The 25,152-nt window shown below is 39.5% G+C and overlaps 1 protein-coding gene across 7 annotated transcripts in view; it reads left to right on the plus strand.

Annotated features, from left to right (window-relative positions):
- Positions 1–25,152, plus strand: part of MAGI2 (membrane associated guanylate kinase, WW and PDZ domain containing 2) — a 770,610-nt gene that overhangs the window by 69,483 nt on the left and 675,975 nt on the right. The gene's annotated exons all lie outside the window — the stretch shown is intronic.

Genomic DNA, 25,152 nt, shown 5'->3' on the forward strand with positions numbered 1-25,152 from the left:
TTCAAAAAAGATGCTTCGTGTTGAGCACTGAGCTGAAGAAGAATCTGTGCGACTGTTTCATAGCCTGCTGTAGCTGTCTTTCTGTAAATAGATATTGGTAATAACAGGAAGACTTTTAACGTAAACAAATTTAAACAGCCCAGCTCTAGGGTGCTCATAATTATTTTGAATTATCTGCCTTGATAGTGGTGCTGGGTGTCGGGTTGAGTTTGAAATCCAAATTCAAACAACTTTCTGTTGTTTATACATGCATCATTTGGTATCCTGAGATTTGGCAGGGTCTTTTTTACAGAAATTCTTACTGCGTGCTGCATCAATTCCCAAACCATATAAAAAATTCTGTTATGTTATATCTGATTTCTTTTTATTTTCAAGCTTAAAATTTTAATACTTTTATTTTCCTGCCCTGTCAGAACACTTTTATCATGAAATCTCATTATATCCTCAGTACCTGGTGACTACAGCATATTGCAAATATATTTGCTGTATGCCTGTTGCTTATTTATGAAACATATGGCCAGTGTTTGTCCAATACTCTGGCACACTTTACAGAAGGTAACACGCGGCACCTGTTCTTAGTTAAGGAAAATGTTGCTGATTCAATCAGAGACCTATTAGGGATCCCTTTGCTTCACACCCAAAACTCCACTGCCTGAGGGAAGAAAAGAAATAACCTGAGTAACTTTTACTGAAAGCTCCGTTTCATTGACAAATGTCTGCCTAGCTGCTGTGTCGTCCCCATTCAAATGCTCCCTCAGGATTTCCCAGCATGCTGCCGCGCGTTCGCAGAGTTAAGCAGCTGCTAGCATCTATTAGCTGCTTCTGAAGCTAATCATAACTTTCTCCTGCTGTACTCTTTTCACAAGTATTTGTGGTTTCCATTAATTATTTCCTATCATGTAGTTAAAGTGACTGTAAAATCACTGGTTTTAATCTTTTTTCCTATATGAGTCCACAGTACTTAATACATGTAGGTGCATCCATAATTGAAGGAAATAACTTTTAATAAATTTCCAGCTTGCTGCAAGAGGATTTAATCGGTTCTATCGGAGAGCTGCTGATTTCATTCACAGGAAATATTTACCTATCCATCCCGTCGGGCTGTGCAGGAGATATACTTTAGATAAGGGAGCAGCCTCTGTGCAAGTAAATGCAGGATTTTTCTCTGCCTCAAGATGAAACACAGATCATCATCTGCCTGAAGAATTCCCATGGACTTGTGGAATTGGGACTCGCTGTCTCTCTAGTTTTATTTAGGACCTTCTGCTAGTTTTATGTCCTCATTATCCCTTCTGTACCAGTCAGATATATAACAATCTGGCCTTTGATTTTCAGTTAGCAGTTGTTCGGAAGTATTTTTTTAAATGTGTATTTAAAAGATTCTTCAAAGAAATGTAAACTATTTGTAATATTGGTGTTTTCACCATTAATTGGTAGAGAAATGGAGCTTTATTTAGAAAGAAGAATGCTTGCATGTAAAAAAGTATTTACTAGTTAATTGTGGGACCAGCATGGTGTATGAGGAGCATAGAGCACAGTGGAAGTTAATGTGAGAACTGTTTAGTTCAAACTGATTGAAACTTGTGTTCCTTTCTCTACTGGGTTAACAATCATTGTTGAGAATGTGGTTAGGGATTTTTAGAGGGTCTTTTGTTGTTATCGTGCATTCTTTTTTTACAGTTTGAGTTAAATATTTTTCAGCTTGCAGTTTCTTTATCTAAAACCTTTCCTAGCAATATTTTCCATACCACAAGGTTAAATAGCCTGCTGTCAGTCTGATCCCACAATACTCACTGACTCCATCTGAATTTTCCATATAGAGCAATTTCATGATAACGTGTTAAATATTAAATCCACAATAATATTTTTCATTATTGCCTCAAAGTGTTGTTGAATTAGATACAATGAGCAAAGCTGAAGAGGCAGCAGAGAAAAAAAACTGTTCAAAAGTCAAAGAATATAATGTACAGATATGAAGGACAGCGAGTGTGCTTTAACCGAGCCTGCCAGGAAGAGATCCTAAGACTAAATGAGTAGCCAATTAGAGCAGTTTGTTCCTACATAAAGACTAAATGCCATATTATACCATTGATCCACACCTTAAACACTCATTGATTTTTACAAGGTGTTTCATCTGTAAAAGGCTGGTAAAAGATAAAGCTTTTAATGAAAACTCATTTGAAGAGGATGAATGAAGGTATAACCATACTATTTCAAGCCACTTAAGCTCATCTGCTTTTTGGGAACAAGTACATTAATTGGCATATGCTGTGTCCAGAGGTGGGCTGCCCAGTACTAGGAGCACACGGACTGACTACAGCAAGTCCAGAGAAGGGCCATGGAAACACAGAAGGGTTTGGAGAATCTCTTACATGAGGAGAGGCTGAGGGAGCTGTTCAGCCTGGAGAAGAGAAGGGTCAGGTGGATCTTAGCAATGCATGAAGGGAGGCTGCAGAGAAGACAGAACCAGACTCTTCCCAGTGGTGCCCAGTGACAGGACAGGAGGTAATGGGCACAGACGGAAACACAGGAAATTCCATTTAAACATCAGAAGAAACACTTTTACTATTAGATTGGACAAACGCCAGGACAGGTTGTGGAGTATCCATCCATGGAGATGATATGCAAAACCCACCTGGACACAGTGCTGAGCAACCTGCTCTGGCTAACTTTTCTCTGAGCAGGGGGCTTGACAAGATGGTCTCCAGAGGTGTGTGCCAACCTCATCCATGCTCTGATCATGCAATTCTATCATATTGGACAGTTTTCTTATTGTCATAACGTTTTCTGGGAGCTCAGATTTTCTCCAACTTCTGCAAGGCAAGATTAATTTTATAGATTTTTCAGATTTGCATATACTGCTAGAAGAAACACCTTTTTCATGGTCAGATCCATAGATTTTGTGCAAAGAAAAATGTTCTTGTTTTTCCCTAGGCTAAGTGGTTTTGAAGGACCATAAAATATTTGCAACAAAAAAAATACTTTTCAAAGGGAGGAAAACACCAAGAATTCATTTTGAAAAAGAGAGGTTTTCTTGAAAGAATGATAACGTGCATTATTCTGTCTGGGTGCTCAAAATTTTGTGCAAATATATCCAAAAACTTTGAAGAAAGTATTTTTTATAATTACATTTTTTATATTTATTTTACAATTGAGTAAGTTGAGCCTCAGAGAATATAAGGAAGCTGCAGCAAAGCAGTGGCATACACAGAAATAGAAATCTATCTAGGAGGTCTAATTTCTAGACTCTGACACAAGATTTCTTTGCATTAATTGCAAATTACATTGTGTTATACTGTAAGCTTTTTAATAAGGAAATTCTGATGATTATATTAAGTCCATTAGAAGTTAAAATTAAAAACTTGCAGATTAAGTGGCATTGTAGAGAATAACAAGTTTGCTCCTGTTCTGTAGAACAACTGGTTTTGAACGGACCTAAGAAGACAGGCTGAGAGAGTTGGGGTTGTTCTGCCTGGAGAAGACAAGGCGCTGGGGAGATCTAATTGCGGCCTTCCAGTACCTGAAGGGGCCTACAGGAAAGATGGTGAGGGACTGTTTGTGAGGGAGTGTAGTGACAGGACAAGGGGCAGTGGGTTTAAGCTGAAGGAGGGTCGATTTAGATTAGATGTTAGAAAGAAATTCTTGACTGTGAGGGTGGTGAGGCACTGGCACAGGTTGCCCAGAGAAGCTGTGGATGCCCCCTCCCTGGAAGTGTTTAAGACCAGGTTGGATGGGGCTTTGGACAACGTGGTCTAGTGGAGGGTGTCCCTGCCCATGGCAGGGGGGTTGGAACTGGATGATCTTTAAGGTCCCTTCCAACCCAAACCATTCTATGATTCTGAAGGTGAAATCACATCTGCAATTGAAATTCAGTGAAAACCAAGATCCTTACTCTCTCCAGTGCTTTTGAAAAGTGCACTTTCTAAATCTAACCACACAATTTCTGTAAACTAACGGAAGAGTAGCTGGAAAATAGTGTCAAGAAAATACTTGCTTAAATATGAAGTTGGGCACAGCTGTTCTGAGAAAGCGAAAATAGTATAGGAAATGGAAGCAAGGAATTCTTTTATGTTTAAAATATGAGCCTACATGAGAAGAGATTAATGAGAATAGTTGTGAAAATGAATTCATTTAAATATGAGCTATTTCCTTGTTTGGACCCGGTAAGTTATGGTTTCATGAATATTTGTCAAAGTTAATGTTGTGAAGCTGAGCTGTTGCTTTTTCTTGGAGAATAAAACTTGTTGTCTTCCTTTGTATTACATATTCTCTTTTAAAAAAATGAAGAGAATGCAATGATTAATACATATGCTGCTAAATTCTCAAAAGCCTGATTCAGCTTTGGAACAAGAACATTTTGCTTCTTGTGAAAAAGTAATGAGCTGTATAAATATAGGAATCAAAGCTTAAAGTTGGCTGAAAATGATGAATGGCTTTTCTCTTTGGAAACTTAATCTTTGTTCAGTTTCTTGACTCTCAGATAAGAAGAGCCATCAGGCTTTTCCACACTTGCTCATGCAGTATCACATCCATTATGGTGCTTATGGTCTTATGGGAAGAAGAATGCCTTGTCCAGTTATGAGTTGACACACTTGAAATAATACAGCTGCTACTGCAGATTTAAAACAAGGAAACAAACAAACAAACAAAACCTTCATGGTTTTCCACAGCGAAACAATAAAGCAAAACCTTTGCGAAAGACAGTTTACATATGTATAAAAAAATTATGATGCACAAAAAGCTTCAGATATATGCTTAATCTTAATTTTTAAGAAGCCAGTATAATCATGCATTAATTAAACTTGCAAATCTATTTTTTCTGAGATGTGTTTTCTTCTTGGCAGGTTATTATGTTAAATTAACATTTTGCTTTAGGACAAACTAATAGCAGATTTCCAGGAAAGGATAATTTGCCTTTCCCTAAAGAGTTTTCAAACATGGAAGAAAGTCTGTGTTCATTTTTAGAGTGTCCTCAACTTTCTTTGTTGTTTGTTACAGTAGAACACAAGGCACTGAAAGCACAATTCGTTAAAAAATGGTACAAGACTGAGGACTTGAGAGATGGATAAGTGTCTTTCCATAAGTTGCTTACAACTTATAACCACTTTGGCTATATTTGATTTGTACATTGTAGAGAATTTTGACCAGAAATTATATTGCAGTGGTATTATTTATTATGCAGTATTAATTTATTTGATTAAAGGACTTACTTACAAAAACATAGATGAATTAACCAGTGTTTTAATGAAGTAAGGAGGTTCCATGTAAAGCAGTATGAAACTTAAGTGAGTACGTACTCGTATTCTAGTAGAAATACATAGGTATTTGGGTGCATGATAAAGATACCTCTGAATACTTGAGATACACCCATGCCGTAGTTCGGTGAAATCACACGAGTTATAGGAATCGTGGCATCTTGAAACTGTATGTAGAAAGGCAAGAAATTGTTAATACGTGTTAGTCCAGTATTTTAAACAGTGCATAGCTCTGTTTACTTCTGTTGATGTATTAGCTCTTATAAACACGAGAAAGAAAATGTTTTAGATGATAACCACATATGCCAAAAAATGCCTATAATTGTTTCAGCATAACTTCTGTGGGGTCAGTGGAGTTATTTTGCCTGTAGTAATCAAAGGTAACGCTGGTCTAAAGCACAGCTGCTTTCCTGAGCATACTGCTGAATGGTCAGTCAAAGTTAGAATTGTATGCGCTAATGCCCTTCAACATTCAAAGACAAAGAACTGTGATATTTTCAGAGTGTTAGGACTTCAAAATGATGTCTTCTGGATGCTTATAATGTGGGACTTTAAACACTTTGACCAAAAAAACCTCTAGTATTGTTTAACTCAAAGGAAATTTTGCCATTGGTTTTAATGGATTTACTTTTTTTTTGCTGTACATTGGTTTCACCTTGAAAACTTGTTTTTAGTGTTATCACTAATATTTTTTTCTGAGACAGGAATGTTCCAGCCTATGGCGATGTTATTGAAACTTAAAATTAGTGCTTCTGCAGGTTCTAATCTTATTAAAGAGAAATTCTTCACATACTGAAATTCTATCTTCAGTACTCAAAAATTTGCCTACACATATACCCCTAGCGCTATGCGAGATGCAGTGTAGTCTGTGGCACAGCACATCCAGGAGAGGAGGATGGTAGAACACAGGGTGATGGAACTCAGGTGCTCCCGAGAGCACAGGAAGAATATCCAAAAACATCCCAAGTGTTGCTGGAAACCTTTTAGGCAGTGAGACTCAGGTCCAGGTTATATGTAGATACCTAAATCTAGATTCTTACTCTGTATCTGAATCTCTGCCTCATACCTTTATTCAGTTAGCATAAAGGAGCTGAGCAAAAGGACACAGTACTGTCGTCTAACCATATACCCCACTTAAAATGTGTGTGTGTGTATATATATTTAACTGTAAATGAATGATCCCACATGGTGCATTGGTCTTGGTATACACATGATCTTTTGAGACATTCTTTCAAAATATCTTTTGAGATATCTCTCTCATCCTTGGAAATATTAAAAAGCCATCTGGTCATTGTCCTGGGCAATCTGCTTTAAGGGACCCTGCTTGAGCAGAGGAGTTGCACAAGATACCTCCAGAGGTCCCTTCCAACCTCAACCCTTCTGTGATTCTATGTGATGTTTGCTTATAAGCAAATTATGAGCTAATAGGGAATATGCCAGTAGATGGTGCTCATGAATGTATAGCTTGATTCTCACAGCATTAACAATTTTTTGGTATTGAATATTACCAGGCTTCCAGTGTATTGTTTATGTGGCTTTTTTAACAGTTGAATAATTAAAGTTCAGCACATACATGATTATTTGCAAAGTAAGAGCCTAAATGATGTCTTAAGGTTGGAGATGAAACTGATCCTGCACTAAGCCCCTCAGTTGCCTTCATGTTATCATGAGTCCTCCAAAACCAAATTATTTCCACCCTATTTGAATTCCCGTCTACAGAATGACATTGCTCCTTGGCTCTGGAATTATCCAAAATCAAAGAATTTTGAGCACGTCAGGGAATTCTGAATGCAAACTGCTGGCCTCAGCGCTTTATCACTGCTAAATTAGGATAATAACATTTTCTGTTTTCTCAGGCTGCAGGAACTGACCTCAGAACTGTATTGGACTTGACTCTGTTGAACAGATGTTGTAATGAGATGATAAAAAATCTAATTTGTTCCATAGAGGAAAGGAACAGAAAAGTATTTTATTTACATGAAGGGCATAACCACATTAACACAGTTCGATGAAAACATTATATATTTCAGAAAGTTGTTATTGAATATAGTTAGGGCTAGGCCTTAAAAAAGACACATCTACAAGCTGACCCACTAAAAATGCTGCAGTGAGAACTGGGTGCCTAAGCTCCAGGAAACTGAATGGGGAAAACTGGAAGCTCAAAGAGGCAACTTGAAAACCTGAGGCTGAGTGAGAAGTCACCACAAATTAGCTATTAAGGAGTGCACAAGAAGGATAACTGAACTCCTACCCCATGGCAAGAGCTAATCTCTGTCATTTGACCCGGCAGTGGGACGCCTCCATCCATAGAGTGAGCAGAGTTTGGGGACTAACTTATTCCAGATTTTTTTGTAGAACAACTGAGCAGAGCCTGCTGCTGTCATTGTGAGGAAACAGGAGTAGCATGACAGTACCTGCCTTTTATAGGCTACCATAAGTGGGTGAACACCTCCCGGAAAGTAGGAGATGCCTTCTGCAGCCTCCACTCACATGTCTCCCAGGTGAGAACTTCAACCACCACATGCCAGGCTGCCGCGGGTAGACGCCCGCTCCTGTGCAGGAGCATTACCTGCATTACCACAGGAACAGGACTGAACTGAGGGAGCAAAAGAGAGCCGGACCCTGCCCTGGCATCCATGGGTGAGCTGTGCAGACATAGGCATTTCACATGAAATAGTCACTGGTTAAAATATAGAAACTATCTGGAGACCAGGAACCGTGAATCAAGACCACCTCTTATAGGTGGTTTCCCTAATTACTCAAGTAGAGCCTGTTCCTCCATGCCTTAGCTTCCTGTGTCCCCACAACGCTTGTATTCCTGCTCACACAATACCTCTGTTTCAAAAGCACAAGGATATTCCTCCACCTCGTCTGGCCTGCAGCCTGCCAGTTCACACACTTTCTTGGCAAACGTGGCTTTTGTTCGCCTCAGGCTAAGGAAAGAGTTCAGTCCAAAGTCATCTTTATCCCAGGAGAGGGTTGTCTTGTGTAGATCAGAGTCTAACAGTCTGCTTTTCTCAGCTGGTGAAATAATTTCCATGCGCATTTCCAGACTTGTGACCCCTAATGGAGATTGTGATGCTCTGTGATTTGGGAATTTTCTCATATTGCCTGAATCCAACACTGAAGACCATTCTTGCACAGGTCCTATAGAGAACTTCAGCATGCCTGTTCAGCTCAAGACCTAGTGCAGCCCAGGGAGAAGAGCCTCTGCCTGGCCAACTAGGCAGCTCTCGGCACGGGCAGGGTGCAGACCAGCAGGGACTTGCAGAAGGAGCACCTGCTAGGGATTGAGGAGACCAGCCTGCATTGCAGCTCTTGTCTTCAGCCCTCTCTGCATCTGGCCCATACTCAAATAAAATGCTATCTGGGAGCAAATTCGTACTACCAAACGATAGGGAAATGTTGCTTTTTTAGATTTTAGGCAGAACAACATACAGTACCCTTATTTTAGTGTAGCATATGGCAAAAGCTGACTGTTGTATGTTAATGGATTCATGTACTGTTTACATTTTATTCATATTATTTTGTTGGTCCTTAAATATAAAAAATATCATTATAAATATTTTAGATGTTTTCTACTTGTAAGTTCTTTTCCCACAGCTGGTGGTCTATTTTGCCAATTTGGGTTAAAGGAACGTCATCAGTTGGAAATCTAATCCACTTTAAAAACAGAGTTAGAGAATAAATTACCACACCTGCTAATAACCCCCCCGCCAGTTTTTCTATTTCTTAAGATTTTTTTGCCCTCTTCTGTCTCGCTGTGCCACGGTTTGATCATTCCCCCATTGTGAAAGGCAGCATTGCCATCGACTTTGCTAGGTGCAGCCTCTACAGCTGGCTGCAAGGCTCGGCGTGGTGTTGGGAGCTGCAGAGCTGCAACCGCATCGCATGATGGACTACCTGGAGCTGCTGTGGGGCCACCCCCCGTACATCTGCATTCACGTGTCAGCACTACAGAGACAGCTCGTGGTGGAGATTATCTTTAAATCAGCTAGCTCAGTCTCTCCGTGGCAGAGCAAAACTTAGGGCAGGCTGGTTTGACGTGCCTGTGCCCTCGAGAGCCTGGCGAACCACTGAAGGAACTGACTACGCTGGGAAACTGAGCGACTGTGCCCAAAGGACCAAAATATGCACAAAGCCTTAAATTAAGGGGAGACGAGGAACAGAAATACTCATAAATAAACTGATAGCATTTTCTGTGTTCTTATAAAATTCATTTTTTTAGTACACAGACTCCTGAGTCCATCATCTTCCACGAGGTACCTAGAAAATTTGTGAATGCAGAAGCACTACCAGCAGATGGGAATCTGCTACGTTCAGTTTACACAAAGCTCCCCATCAGTCTGACTCATCCACCCACCTGGTCCACGCTGCCAGCACAGTCAGATTTGACAGGCATTTTGCTTTCTCTACCTTGTACCTATTCCCATTTTCATACCGGCACATGGCATACCCTCCCCTGCAGACCTGCAGGACCACTGCACTGTTCTTCCTTGTTCAGATCCCTTCCCAACTGGATCTGTCCTAGGATGCCTGAAGTAACTGAGGCCATCAGTAATGGCAAACTATCTGGACAACTGGGCAGAATCCAGGTAGCTGATAAAAATCACCTTATTTCTTTATAGAACCATAGCATCATAGAATGGTTTGGGTTGGAAGATCATCTAGTTCCAACCCCCCTGCCATGGGCAGGGACACCCTCCACTAGACCACATTTCCCAAAGCCCCATCCAACCTAGCCTTGAACAATTCTAGGGAGGGGGCATCCACAGCTTCTCTGGGCAACCTGTTCCAGTGCCTCACCACCCTCACAGTCAAGAATTTCTTCCTAATAGCTAATCTAAATCGACCCTCCTTCAGCTTAAACCCATTACCCCTTGTCCTGTCACTCCATGGCCTTGTAAGCAGTCCCTCTCCATCTTTCCTGTAGGCCCCTTCAGGTACTGGAAGGCTGCAATTAGATCTCCCTGGAGCCTTCTCTTCTCCAGGCTGAACAATCCCAACTCTGTCAGCCTGTCCTCATAGGAGAGGTGCTCCAGCCCCTCTGATCATCTTCGTGGTCCTCCTCTGGACCGTCTCCAGCAGCTCAATGTCTCTCCTGTACTGAGGCCCCCAGAGCTGAACGCAGTACTCCAGGTGGGGTCTCACAAGAGCGGAGTAGAGGGGCAGGATCACCTCCCTTGACCTGCTGGTCATGACTTTTTTGATGCAGCCCAGGATATGGTTGGCTTTCTGGGCTGCAAGTGCACACTGCTGGCTCATGTTGAGCTTTTCATCAGCCAACACTCTCAAGTCCTTCTCCTCAGGGCTGCTCTCAATCCATTCCCTGCCCAGCCTGTAGTTGTGCTTGGGATTGCGCTGACCCATGTGCAGGACCTTGCACTTGGCCTTGTTGAACTTCATGTGGTTTGCACAGGCCCACCTCTCCAGCCTGTCCAGGTCCCTCTGGATGGCATCCCTTCCCTCCAGCATGTCAACCACACCACACAGCTTGGTGTCATTGGCAAACTTGCTGAGGGTGCACTGGATCCTGCTGTCCATGTTACCGACAACATTATCATTGGTAGAATGTTTTTCCACTGATTACCTATCAGAATACCTCCTCTTCATCTTCCCCTCTCTCTTCACACATACATACACATAACCTTTCAGTAGCCAGATCTCCCTCCTTTTTAGCATTTTGGAGGTGGGACAGTGGCTGAAACTGCCTGATGCTCATTCACAACTCCAAGATCGACAACCACTGCCACAGTGCATCAGCTCAACCATCCATCTCGGTCAACACCTTGCAACAACCACATCCAAATGCTTCACGAAAATGTGCTGTTCTCCCTCAGTATAGAAGATATACAACTACAGGTCTTAGAGGAGAAATTTGTCTTTAACCTCAGGCATCATAGCATCTAACTTTTCCTTTGAACATTTTTCCCCCTAGGCCAGAAGGATATTTTCATTTGTCACATGGATGCTTTTTCCTGTTTTAATAATATAAAGGTCTTGATAAAATGACTTTCAGATTTTTACAGATCGTCTCAGACGGGAAATGTTTTGTGTCTTCTCTGACAATTAATCGGTAAAACCCTGTTCCTGTGATGCATGAAAAAGAAAGCTGCCTTCAGCACTAAAGTAATGATTAATTTATGCAATGTTTGAATGATTTTCATCAGTTACCAGATACAATGATTTGATTTTCCTGTATAATGATTTCATCTTAGATATCTCACTTGCCAAAAGAGCCTGACAGATCTGATGTGAATACAATTTTTCATTACAGGAAATCACTTTGTATTCAGATTTTTTACATTTTGATACTTGCTTACCTGAAGAGATAATTCAAAATAATTATACTTTATTTTAATTTTAAAGTTTCATTCTTTGAAATGAGTCATCGATGAACCTGTTAATTCCCTAATGCAATTCAGAATCCAGTCTGCTATTTTAAATACCCAGCTGCTTCACAAGGAGCGTGGATGCCTGGTTGCACAGCGAGGAGTTCAGTCTGCCTACCATAATTTTGTTTTTTCCCCTGTGCATTCAACAGAGGCACTTCTGAGGATGTCCAGGATCCAGCCTGCCTCATTTAAATACTCATTGCTGTCCTTTGACTGCATGGGGTTTTTCAGCACCTTGAGAGGTTTACTCAGTCAGATTAGGTGCCAGCCACCTTCACTGAAAATAAAGGGAAGCAGCAGCAAATGTTAGAGAAATGCATTTGGCATCCAACCTGCCCAACCCTTTTTAGCAGTAGGTAGTAGTATGCTGCAACCACTTTATGCATTTTAATAAGGATGCTTTTCAAACCATAGGCATCTATGGGCTTTTAAGGAACCCATGAAAAGGAACAAGGAAAAGACAGTTAATTATCAGTAATCTCAAAATCACTATGGAGAGCCCTGCACATCTATATGAATTAAGGTTATAGTCATTGCTCCCTGGAACTTTTGTCTGTTTTACATTACATTATTGTTGTATAAAAACCTCGAGCTGGTCGAAGAAGCAAAGCCTAGCTCTCCCCCTTTTCACCGATGCTCTGTGCCCAAAGCAAGACGCTAAAGCCGTACGTCCTCCTGTGTGCTTTCCCTTACGGCTGCATCGCTCACCTCGGGCTGCTTGGGGCAGCTGCCCTGCTTCACGGCGTGCTCAGGAGAGCCCAGGAGCTGCTGTTCAGGGGATAGCTGGCAGCATAAAATGCACATATAGGAATGCCAATATCATCAAATCATCACATACTTGAGTGATTAAGCACACAAGGAATTTACAAACTAACTTCCCCTGGTTTTCTCTAATAGGAATAGATTTTTGCAAATGGCAGTGTAAGTTTTAAGCTGGTCTTCTGAACTGGACATATAGGAAGGTCAGAAGATGGTTGAAAGCAAACTTGGGATAATACATTGATAGAGTTTTCAGCCTACCTACCTTAATTAACACCTTAATCAGGTTGTAAAGCAAACACTCTGGCTGATGGTTGGCCTTTCTATTATCATACTTCCTGGGCGAGAGGCTGATCAGGATGTCAGCTGCTGTTCAGAAGTGGTTTCCTCTCTCAGTCCATATGCACAAAGGTGTAGGTAGCTAATTAATTACTCAGCCCTGTGTAGTGGAGTTGGCTGAACAGCTAATTCCTTTGTTGGCTTTATCACTGTCTAGTCCTTCTGACCCTCTATTTCTCCTGCCCTGTGTTGAGGTTGGGGGAGGTGAAGCAGTCTTGAAATCTGCTAGGTAAAGAGGGAGCATCCTGAGGTGGGTGGGGGAAGAGATGCGTGTGATGTCTGTGAAAGAGCAGGGGCTGCGGAGTGGGTTCTTGTGGGGTTGGTAGCGGTGGAGTTAATGTGTGAGCAGGGGAGCTCTAAGAAAAACTTAGGGCTGGAGGGTGTGGAGTCGATTAACTTGTATTTTGGGGAGAGGGGGGAGAGAGGAGATGCAAAACTTGTGCCAGGAGGCACAATGTTTTGGAAAGGTATGTAATTTCATGCAAATTGAAAGATCTTATATTTTGTTGCAGTCTACTGGCAGATGAGATTTCTGGCTCTCACTACAGTGCAATTATGTTCGTGTTGCTCCTGGGGTAGAATCAAATGCTCTGCAGTTACATCCATATATATTTGATGAAATGCGTGTAAAAGTTTGCCAAGAGTGTTTGAGCATTGTTCTGTTTAGGGAAGTATTAATTGGCATGGGTAGGGTAATAAAAGTTGTCTTTGCTGCTGAGTTAAAAATAGTATAAATATTGAAACAAACAAATCAGAAACATCTCGAAGCTTAGCCAAAAAGGGAATATCCTCTTCTATGTTACTGTTTTTCATGAAGAGAAAGTTTTGTTCTTTTTTCCATGGTAGTCAGAAAACGTGCTGTTTTGGAGATGTATGCGATCTACATCAAGAAGACACTGTCTTGAATAGTTCATAAATCAGTTATTCCTAGCTGAATTATGAATACATCCACGTTGTTAGATTATTTTAAGGACATGCTTGCAAGTAGATTCAACTTCTGTTTTTAACAAAGTGTACAAAATCAATATTGAAGCATAAGTGCAGTAATCATTACCTTTCTTTCTATTTTTTTATTTTTTTTTTTTAAATAGAGGCAGAAGATTTCTCCCCTAATGCTAAAAGTTTTGAGCTGTAGATGTGTGCTTTAATATTGCTGTCTCAACTGAAGTTGAGCCCTGTGTAGAGAGGCAGTACATCAAATTTTCCACTCAGTACCTCATTCTGGAAACTATGTTTATAAAGACTAGTCACAGAAATAAGTAAAGGTCTGATTGTAGTTGAAGGATCATAACTTTGATTTATAGGTTACACGGATATTAATTAGATCCAATTCAGGAATGGTACACTTACTTTATTCTGAGGGTTTTCTATTTCTCTTATCCCTACCTGCTACGAGCTGCTTTTTAATAATTTACCTGAGATCATAATGCACATCCTAGTGTATTGTAACTGTTTGGACTCTTCTTCACCAGATAACTCTGCAAGAGTGGTCACAATCCCCCTCATGATTCCCTTGATGCATCGCAGCCAGGGAAACACCTCTCTCTGCTGAGTTGCAGTAGCTGTTGTGGGACATGAAAGAGAAGCAGACAGGTCTCTGCCACTCTTCCAAAAAGTAAATGGGATTCTTAATCTTATAGAGTCTGCATATTTTGGAGGTGCTTTTGGTGTCAGAAGAAAATTCAAAGAGGACTTTGGTGTCTGATCTGGTCTGTGGTGGGGAAGCAGCAGAAGGTACCTTTCGGTACCTCACTTGGAACTGCTACCATCAACTTGGAGACAAATGTGATTATGAACCTGTAATATTCAAACATTGTGCATAACTCAGTTTCCAAGGAAAGGATTAGATAGTTGTCATTAGCTTAAGATTTTTTTTTTCCTGTGTTCAGCCTGTGCTTCAAGAACTGGAATATAATTAAAAGCATTTCAAAGAACTTAGTTTGATATGTTACACTTTTTTTTTTTTTTTTGAGATTACTTTTTCTCATTTTTTGTAATAGACTTTTTAATGTAAAGATTTGGTTGGTGAAAGTACTTTAAATTGTTACTTTTGTATGTTGAAGGATAGACTAGAAAACTGTCCAGCTAGTTAAAACTCAAGTTTTAACTTGAGGAGCTGAAATGTAGCGTGTGTTACATAATTCCGATCATGAAAAGCCCATGAATATGTACTTTGATACTGCCTGACAGATTGATTTACTCTACACAGACTCCTTCGCATGCATGCACCCATCTCTCCGTACTAGAGCTCTGAATGGAAAGGGATTCGTCTCGCTGAAGTCAACGCCAGAGGAATCAGGCTCCTGGCATGATTCTAGGCTGTAGTAATTCCCTTTTGCTGAGATCTGGTGTTAGTATCTGATTTTTCTTTTCTTTTCTTTTTCTTTCTCCTTTTTTTCTCCTGGGTTTGGTATGCAATCCTTGATAAGGTCTTTAAATTGCGAGTAGAGTTGAGAATCAATGATACAAACTACTTGAATAGATATTTAAAAATAGTGAAAGTTACCAAAATATTTTATAAGCAGTTTATTTTTAATTTTGATTCTTTATTGATGATGATTTTTCAATGTAAAGCAATACATACATTCAGTAACTTGAGAGTGTAATCAAGATAAAAGTCAACTACATTTGGACAAGCCCACTGAAAAAATGAAATTGTTTCATTAATTAAGTCTTTGTTGAATAAATGCTTATGGAAAGATAGAACTTGTTAAATATTAATAAAGCAAAAGTATTTCTGGCTGTCTGCATCATACCCAACTGTCCTTTAAATGTGTGCTAAATAGAGGATTTTTTGAAGCCTAAAGATGAACTGTTAACAATAGTTTGGAGTGCTTGTGTTGACTGCAGTTTTTCTTTCATAGCCCTTTTATCATCTTGCAGAAATGAATTGGTTTTACTTGCATCCATTGAAGATGATTGCCCAGTGCAGGTGGTTCTGTTTGTTTTGAAGACATAGATAGAGCTCCTTGAAAGCTGTCCAGTAGTATAATCTTGAAATTTTAAAGAGAAGAATGTTTTTTTTCAGCACTAGTCAAAGTGAAGAAAGTGGCTAGGGGCTGAAATTAAATGGAATGGCAGGATTCCTCAGTAGTCTTACTAGTTTTCTCACCAACACCAGGCTGCTGCTGTGGAAGCAGTGTATGGTATGTCTGGCTTTGAGAATTTAAGTATCTATATAACACACACATTCATACAGTTATCTGCAAATAGTTATTTTACCTTCCAATTGCAATGAGGTAAATCTATATGTTCTGCTTACCCAGTGTTTATCTACTAGAATTGGACTAAGAATTGGCAGTCAGACTTCTGCATATGAGTCATAGAATCATAGAATCTTAAGGTTGGAAAAGACCTCTAAGATCATCAAGTCCAACTGTCGACCCAACATCACCATGTCTACTAAACCATATCCCAAAGTGCCACATCTACATGTTTTTTGAACACCTCCAGGGATGGTGACTCCACCACCTCTCTGGGCAGCCTGTTCCAATGCCTGACCACTCTTTTGGTGAAGAAATTTTTCCTAATATCTAATCTAAATTTCCCCTGACGCAACTTGTGTTATTGCTTGTTACTTGGGAGAAGAGACCAACCCCCACTTGGCTACAACCTCCTTTCAGGGAGTTGTAGGGAGCAATAAGGTCTCTCCTGAGCTTCCTTTTCTCCAGGCTAAACAACCCCAGTTCGCTCAGCCGCTCCTCATAAGACTTGTGCTCCAGACCCTTCACCAGCCCTTCTCTGGACACGCTCCAGCACCTCAATGTCTTTCTTGTAGTGAGGGTCTCAAAACTGAACACAGCACTCAAGGTGCAGCCTCACCAGAGCCAAGTACAGGGGGACAATTGCTTCCCTAGTCCTGCTGGCCACGCTGTTTCTGATACAAGCCAGGATGATGGTGGCCTTCTTGGCCACCTGGGCACACTGCTGGCTCATATTCAGCCAGCTGTTGACCAACACCCCCAGGTCCTTTTCTGCCGGGCAGCTTTCCAGCCACTCTTCCCCAAGCCTGTAGTGTTGCCTGGGGTTGTTGTGACCCAAGTGCAGGACCTGGCACTTGGCCTTGTCGAACCTCATACAGTTGGCCTTGGCCCATCGATCCAGCCTGTCCAGATCCTCTGTAGACCCTTCCTACCCTCAAGCAGGTTGACACTCCCACCCAATTTGGTGTCATCATTTGGAGTTCTGGTGCTGCTACCAGTATCATGGAATCAGTGTCCCCATTACAAGAAATTATTTCAGTCATTTAGTTATTCAATCACCTTCTGATAGGTAGTATATATTTATCATACACAAAGCTAAGTTTTGGTAGGTGGCAGGAATGTTTTGGGGTTGAGTCGTTCCATACTGTGCATCCCATAATGCAGGATCTGAGGAGACTCCCTTTGAAACAGAATAATGAAAGAAGGAAGCAAAGATTAACTACTTCCCAATCTCCTTCCTTGAACCCATCTCCTTCCTGTGCTGTCTCTGCAGTCCTTGAATCAAATAAAACTCCAAGTCCTCTTTCTAAGCCAAAACTATCCCCTCCCAGGAATTAAATCACTTGTGGGAATTGCTGCTGTATGTAACATGAAGTAGCATATCCAGCTGACATACAGGAATTGAATGTTTGATCACTGAGCATTCAACTGGGTCATTTCTGTTGCGAATAGTTTATAAGCCAGAAAGTACCAATTTAAAATTTTCAAGGAAGTGTAAAACTTCTGTATGTCTCAGTGTTTATGTATGAGTGTGTAACATAGTCTAGTTGACTCTGAAATATTGATTTAAAATTAAGCTGTTCTATTCTAGAAACATATTTCCCCCAGAGACACAAGTAATGTTCATTCTATGAACTGGAATGATCTCATGAACTTTGTTTCCTTGGGTGTTTTAGGGATAACTGCAGAACTTTCCTGTGAATCTGAGAACTTTGGTAACCAGGTCAAACTAGCTATTTTAATTTATTTTTACTTTCATATAGAACATGCTGGTAAAGAGTTACAAATTTTAATTAAATTTCTCTTATCTCACTGTAATTCATCTTGTCAGTTGGTTTGGTAGGGTTTTTTATTCACTGAATATGTGTATCATATTTTATTATAATTATGAAAAGGTAAATAATGGTGTTCCTTAGCAGCAATACAACATCTTATTCTGTTTTAAGTTGTGCCAGATGACAGACACCACTATTGTGTAGTGCTCATAACGCTACAGCAAATAAAAGTTTAGGGATAAATAAAAGGCTTCTGTGGAATATGTCAAACTGAATTTACTACAGTCCTTTAGGAATAACAAACTTGCTCTTGATCCTTTAAATAAAGAACTGGAAAAGAGACATGCAAACAATAAGTGAAATAGGAATGGAATTTATGCCATGGAAGTAATTAGGTTATTCTGCTCACAAATCAGTTCAAATGAATTCTTTAAACTATTTTTCCCCACAACAGAAAGTTTATAAAAATGTGAAGAAAATAGACTGCATGTATGCGACAGAAAATGGCTGCTCGCTTTGTACGTTTTTGTACTGAAGCAGTGATCTAATAATGAGGGAAGACTGACTGAATCTTCTGCACAAACTTTACCACATATCTAACATAATTCAACTTTTTAAAAAGTCTTCTAAATGTATTTATCTCTTTCAGTACCATTAGAGTGGAACACATCACATGTTGTTTATAAAGTTCCATGTACATTTGCAGCACTAAGAGACTTTTATTAGTAATTAGGTCAATAAAATTCCCATTTAAAATCCCTTCATTACCTATATAAGTGACAGATTAACCCTCTGAAGAAACAAGAGAGACTCATCAGACCAGTAATGCACACTGAAAGAAAATCTCTAAAGCTGATCAGTAATAGACCCTAATAGATAGCATAGAAAGCGTGCACAGATTGTATTGTCAAATGACTCTCAATAGTATATCTTTACTCAAAATAATCTAGACATTCAGATTTATACTTGCCATACACTGCCTCTAGTCTGTCTTTAGTTGCTTTCCTTGGTTGGACTCGCTTTCACATATGGAGCTGCCCTATCCCATGTAAAATGGTTCCATTTAGATATACTTTAATAATACAAATGATACTTATCTCTCTATAATACTTTTTATCCATTATTGTCTAAAGAACTTACACTTTTTGAGTGGGTTAATGAAAAGCTTCTTTCTGTAGTGTGTTCTTTTAAAAGCCCAATGTGAAGCCTGTTGGTTCTCTTACATCTCCCAGAACTTTTCTTTATATCTAAAGAAAAGTTCTGTGTGTAGTGTGGCTAAGCATTGCCTTCCTCAGCGCTGTCATTGCCGCTCACAGGGTGTTAATTCAGTGCTGTACCCCATGTCAGTCTCGTTCCTTAATATTTCTCTTGCAAAGCTGTCCTTTCAAGTGTTCTTCCAATTTTAATGAAGTCTTCGCCATTATTGAAAGCATTTACCTTGCCAGACAGGATGAGAAAAGAGAACCAGCTTTTTTGCTTCTCTTTAAGCTAGCCACAGGCTTTCTGGTGAGGTCATGAGAGTCACAAGCAGATTGCACGTTCACAATGTTCAAGTAGACACTTTCTACAATAAAAATTTGGGCTGCATTCCCTTGTCAGCACTTCCGTGATCTCAGCTGTGATACTGCTATTAGTACGCTGTGTCCATTGAGAGGCAATTTGATTGTTGCTGGGTACGCTTTTTGTCTTCTGAGCTCATTTTGCTTGCCTTTTTTTTTTTCTTTTTACCCCTGAAATATGCATGTATAATCATGATTTTCCTCCTGAGGCATTACTGTTCCTTTTGAGGGTCTTAGTATTGGTGTCTAGAAAAGGATTCTCACCTAACTTCTGCTTTATCATCTTTGGCAATTGGTAGATAGCATTATCTATTTTTGCTTTTATTATATATCTCTCTGTAGTGGTATCATGTCTTAATTTGCTTTCCATGTTGCCTTTGTGTATTTGATAGAAGATGTTCTTTTATTTGAGAGGCCTCAAGAATGTATTCACTGAGCTTTAATTATTTGATTTCCCTGGGGGAGGAATATTGTAAAATGGTATTTGATTCTTCTGTGAAAACACTGTGGTCCTGCAACTTTAACTTGGAGGTAAATATGTCACAGATTAAGGTGAAGAGGAATGCATATATTTATGTGCATAAACTAGTATAATAAAATATATTCTTGCCACACACTTTGTGTATGAATTTAAGGGCTTGTGGGAATTTTCATTAATGTCAGTTTGTTTATGTGTTTGTCACTTTCTATCCACTGGATTTGTTTACTCCCTCTCTAAATTTGGCTTTACTCTCCATGTAGAAAATCAAAATATTCTAGGATAGTAACAAATTTGTCTTTCATTTCATCCTGGAAACAATCCCAAGTTGGCTGTAGAAATACATAAACGCTACAACGAGGTGACTCACACCAACTTTTACTTAATGTTTTTGGCATAAATGGAATAAATGCTGCTTAAAAAGGTTAATTTGTATCTGAATATGTGAATCTTCCAGACTGAAATGGGATGGAGGGAAACCTCTTCCAGGTGAAGAAGACACGTCACTTGGGCTGTGGGACTGGGCAGTTCTGCTGCCATTAGTTGTCTGAGCAGGGCGAAGACCAACACTTGAGGCTTGAAGAGCAAGCTGGGAGCAGACTTAGGAGCACAGACTATGGTTTTAGAGTCACTGAGATAAGACAGCCTATGGATCCTGAAGGCATCGTAGTTTGCACTGTCATAAAGCTTCATTTGGACCTATGGATTGCCTCAGTCTTCTTCCCATTCTATGTACTTACCATGGACGTACTTTAACGAATGAACGTGCTTTGAAACCATCGCGCTTACCTGATTCAAACTGCAATAACGTGACAGCCTGTGCACTCTGTCACAGCTGCTTTACATACGTGGGGTGATGAAGTGGACACAATGAATTTTTTACTTTTGTTGATTAACATGGCATTTAAATGAGGTCCTAACAAGTTAAGAGCATGTTATTAAGATGATATGTGCATGCTGCAACAGCTTAATTCTAGCTACTTTATTTTGTTGTCATGATTGGCTAAAATGTCAGGTGATCTTTCTAATTTTAAACACGCACTTTCGGTAATTAGAGGGAAAGAGAAAACACTGCTTATGAAATGGAATAGAGAGGGTGAAGTTCTTCACGACTGAAGAACTTTCAAATAAATTACTACTCTGCGAGACTGACACGTGGACAACCATGTTCTCATAGAGAAGTCCACCTTTCTGTGAGTATCTGGCGGAAGCTTTCTTTATGCTTGTAGAGGTAAAATAAATTATTTTTAGAGGATTGAGACTTCAAAATATATTGAACATATCCCTACCTTGCTACTTGACTCAACTACACCTTGAAACTTGTTAAAGTCTCTTTTAAAGTCACTTATCCTTGCTTTCAATATTTGCTGAGAGACTGTTGTATCATAATTGTCATTCCTGTCCTCTGTCAAGTCAAAACACAGTGCCGGCAATCTGCTTCGCAACCTGTCGGCTCTCCAAGGTTGTCGCTGCTCATGCTGGTTGAACAGATTTTTTGAGCCACTGTTTTTGAGTGGTTTGGTTTGGGTTTTTTTCTTTTTATTTTGGATTAGTATTCCCCTTGATTTCTGCTGTTGCTTTCACTTCTTGCTGTTTTAGCTACCCAATGGTAATGCACAAAACTGGAATCTGTGAGTCACAAATCATGTTATTCTGAAGTTCTGGAAAGTCAGGGAGGATTTGTAGTCAGTCTGAATATCATGCAGCATTGAGATGGATTTTTTTTGTCTTAAAAGTATCGTGGTACTTTTGTTATGAAGAGAATTTTCATGATCAAAAATGTGATTCTTTGAGAGATTGGGGGGAAGAAAATGTGTCACACTCAGACAAACACTTCCAATGCACTTGGAATGGATTCTCCTCAAAGCTGCCTTTCAACCAAGTCCTAAACTGACATGGTAGTAAAGCTGGGGCTGTCTCTGAGCCTTCCAAAAGCTTAGAATTTAATTGTTATGACTGAAGTAAACAGGAAAAGATGGAAACAAATTAGTTGATATTATTTACCTCTTTTTAGATAAGTCTTTGGTTTGCTTTGTTCTTTTAAAATTTATTTTCATAATATTCCAGAGACCTGATGTTTAGTTTCATGTCCTTTGGCATTAGTCTGTCATGGTACAGCCTTCTCAAAGGCTTGTGCCTCCCTGTTTAATCTGTTTTCTGAGGTGTCTTTTCTCCACCTCAGCCCCTGAACATGCTAATGTAAGAAGTTAAGGCAGATCTGAATAGATAACCATTTAGAAGGGCTTGATTCTCTCCACCAATGAGTAGGTGAACTTGGAGTGACCAGCTCTTATTTAGATACTTGAATTTTAGCTTTCTAGAGTTGAAAAAAGATGAATCTCATCTTTTGATGCTAAAGGAAGCCAAGTTGCTTAAATGTTCCACAGGAAGTGAATGGCCTTTTCTTCTTCACTTACCAATACAATTTATAGTATTTTTACCCTTGTGTGAACCTTACATTATGCTAGTTTAAAGAAAATTAGTTGTACTATTAACTTTTGCTTTTCCAGGGCACAGTTGGTCAGAATTATCAACTGCTGTGTAATGGTACTGTTAAATACCATAATTCGGAATGCACTTTAGGTCACATAACGTTTTTGTTTATGCTTTTTTTTTTTTCTTGCTGTTTATTATTACCTCATATGAGTAGCTATTGTACATCTTACTCTAAGTAGTTGAACTAGAGAATAGGGACAAGGAATTGGCCAGTCTCTTTCTGATGGAAGACCCTTTATTAGATAGCTAATAGTGACAAGTGGTTTTCTTGGAAAGGTTTGATCAATAAAATTCCCCTGGATTTATGATCCAATTGTCTTTGTCTCCTTACAAAGTAACAGTTGCTGTTTTTGTAGGCTTGACAGGCATTTGATATATCAGATGAAACTTTCTGCTTTACCCTGTTGAGACAGTCATTGGAATGCTCTGAGACTTTTAGGACACCAAACTGTGACATAAGAATCTGTTCATTGTTGATAATTGGTGTAATGAAGATTTTATTTTCACTTTTTTTTTCATCATGTTGTACTTCATGATCAGTTATCAAGGATTCATAGAAACTGAGTTGCAGAAAGGAGCAGGTTCTGCTTTGTAGCATTGGGGTAGACTAATTGTAGTGAAAAGGATGGGTTGCATGAGGCAAAATGCGTCAGGAAGTAGAAGTTTAGTGTAGTATTTCCAACCTCTTTAGAGTTAAACACGGCTGCTGTTGTAGTCTCCTCCACTACTTTCCCAGAATTTTGTTACAGAGGATGAAGATACAAGCTCTGATAAGAAGCAAGCTTACAGCAATGAGGCTTTTCTATAAAAGAAGGAATTTGCCTGGAGCAGCTGCTTTGAGTGTCCCAGTAGCCATCTCTGATGACCAAGGCAGGGTAGATGTGCACTCAAGGCAAGCCTCAAGAGAAAACAATTCTTGATGGAGGCCTTACAGTGCCTTGTAAGCTCCCAGAGACTGCGAAGTAGCTAAGGAAGAACCTCGCCATCAAATGCTTGCTAGTAGCGACTTTATTCATCTCACGCTCTTCTGTTCTGCCTCTGTTTCCACCATTGGAACAGAACGTTTAGTTATAAATTAATCATGTTATTTTATCATTGCTTTCACCATTAGCCCTGGGAATGATCAATCAATACACAGAATCACAAACTTGGACTGCCTTTTGCCCCATGTGAGCTCTGTCCAGCCTCTGCAAGATCCCACATGCTTTATCCCCTGGCTGGAAGTTATTGCTTGAGTATCAGCTGTCCTAAAAGCTACCGTTTTATAGAGTAGGTTTATTTTGAAGCTATTACCTTTGTTCCTTTGCCAAGCAAGCAGCAAGTGACTAAGATACGTTCCCTCTTCACAGTGACCTAGTCACTTGTGCCTATCTCCTAAGCAAATGGCACTTCATTCCTACTAAGATACTCTGATTTCAACTTCAACACTAGCTGGTGATTATTTTTTATTATTATTTTAAACTTTTTTTCTTATTTCAGGTCAGGCAAAGGATTTACTTCAAATCACAACTTGTGTAGAAGTGCTCTGAAGGAAATCTAACCTACCAAAAAAACCCAACCTGTTAGAGGGAGGAGAGGTCTTATTGTAGACAGATGAAGGTTAAGGTTTGCCTATTCTGTTATCTAACAGCATAGTTCTGTACCTAGAGATAATAAAATATATGTCAAAACAGTTAATGCCAGAAAACATACCAGCTCATCACAGTAAACTTGTAGCTCTTGACCAAAAAAAAATATGCCAAGAGTTCACTTTAAATTAAATTAACTGGTTGCTCTAACTGCCAGAGTGCTGCTTCATCATATTTTTTCTAGTCTGATATTAGGACTTTATAGAATAAAGCCTAATTTGTCATAAACACTAGTCATAAACACATTAACATATAAACAATTCATGTAGAGTTATTCTGTGGGAGTTAGAAGAGTTAATATTTATTGGTACAATGTACTAGGAATGCAGCCAGATATCCTCTGTTGCAGGCTGTGCTCAGTAGCGGTGCATATAAGATCAGCAGCACATGGAGTGAAAGACTGGCAAAGACAGGACTCCAATTCATAAACAGAGAAGTTGGATCTGTGCGTTGTACACCACTGCACAAAAGACAGCACTAGAGAGAGTATTTGCCCTGGGTTTACCTCTACTGAACTAATTGTTCCCTAGCTAGTTGCTAGTGTTATGGTTATAAACCTTGGCGTAAATGCCTCCAGTTTTCACTACAATTGCTAATAATAAAGCTCACCTGAACCTTTTCAGTGGTTTACTAACAATTATTCTCCTTGGTCTCTCTCCTAAGTTTGGTGTTAGTCTGCAGAGACCTGAGCTCGTCCAGATTATTTCCATAAATCTTGCACGTCTTTTTTCCAGAAATACTTTTACGATCTGTTGCTTTTACCTAGGCACTATTGAAGATCAGATAAATATATTCCATAAGCTTGAAATAAACTCTACTTTTTTAAGAAAAAAGAGAATTCAACTCAGAGGGGCTCTTGGAAGTACGATAATGATCAAGATAGAATTTATGCTATCAATAGCTAGAAAAAAATTGCAAGAAATGGCCTATGGGTTTGGCTAGCAGTAGTAGGAACTGCATATATGAGAAGTGGAGTGATTTGGATTTTGGTTGTTCCTTTCTATAGGAAGGAGCAGCTTCAGTAAGGAGCGATGCTCAGGAAGGATGCCTGTTGCTCGCAAAGTTACAGGCTTGCTTTACATCTGTGCAAGCAGTTTGTTCAGTAAAAATATATTTAAGTTAATAGGAAAGTATAAATCATTGGGATTATCTAATTAGAAAACATAAAACCAATAAGATAATCAATCAATCTGATTCACACATTGGTCCTGTTTGACATTTAACGTGGTCGGTGTGTCTGTAATATTGTTCAAATGGCAATTTGT

This window comes from Balearica regulorum, chromosome 1 (assembly GCF_011004875.1).
Source record: "Balearica regulorum gibbericeps isolate bBalReg1 chromosome 1, bBalReg1.pri, whole genome shotgun sequence".
NCBI lineage: Eukaryota > Metazoa > Chordata > Aves > Gruiformes > Gruidae > Balearica > Balearica regulorum.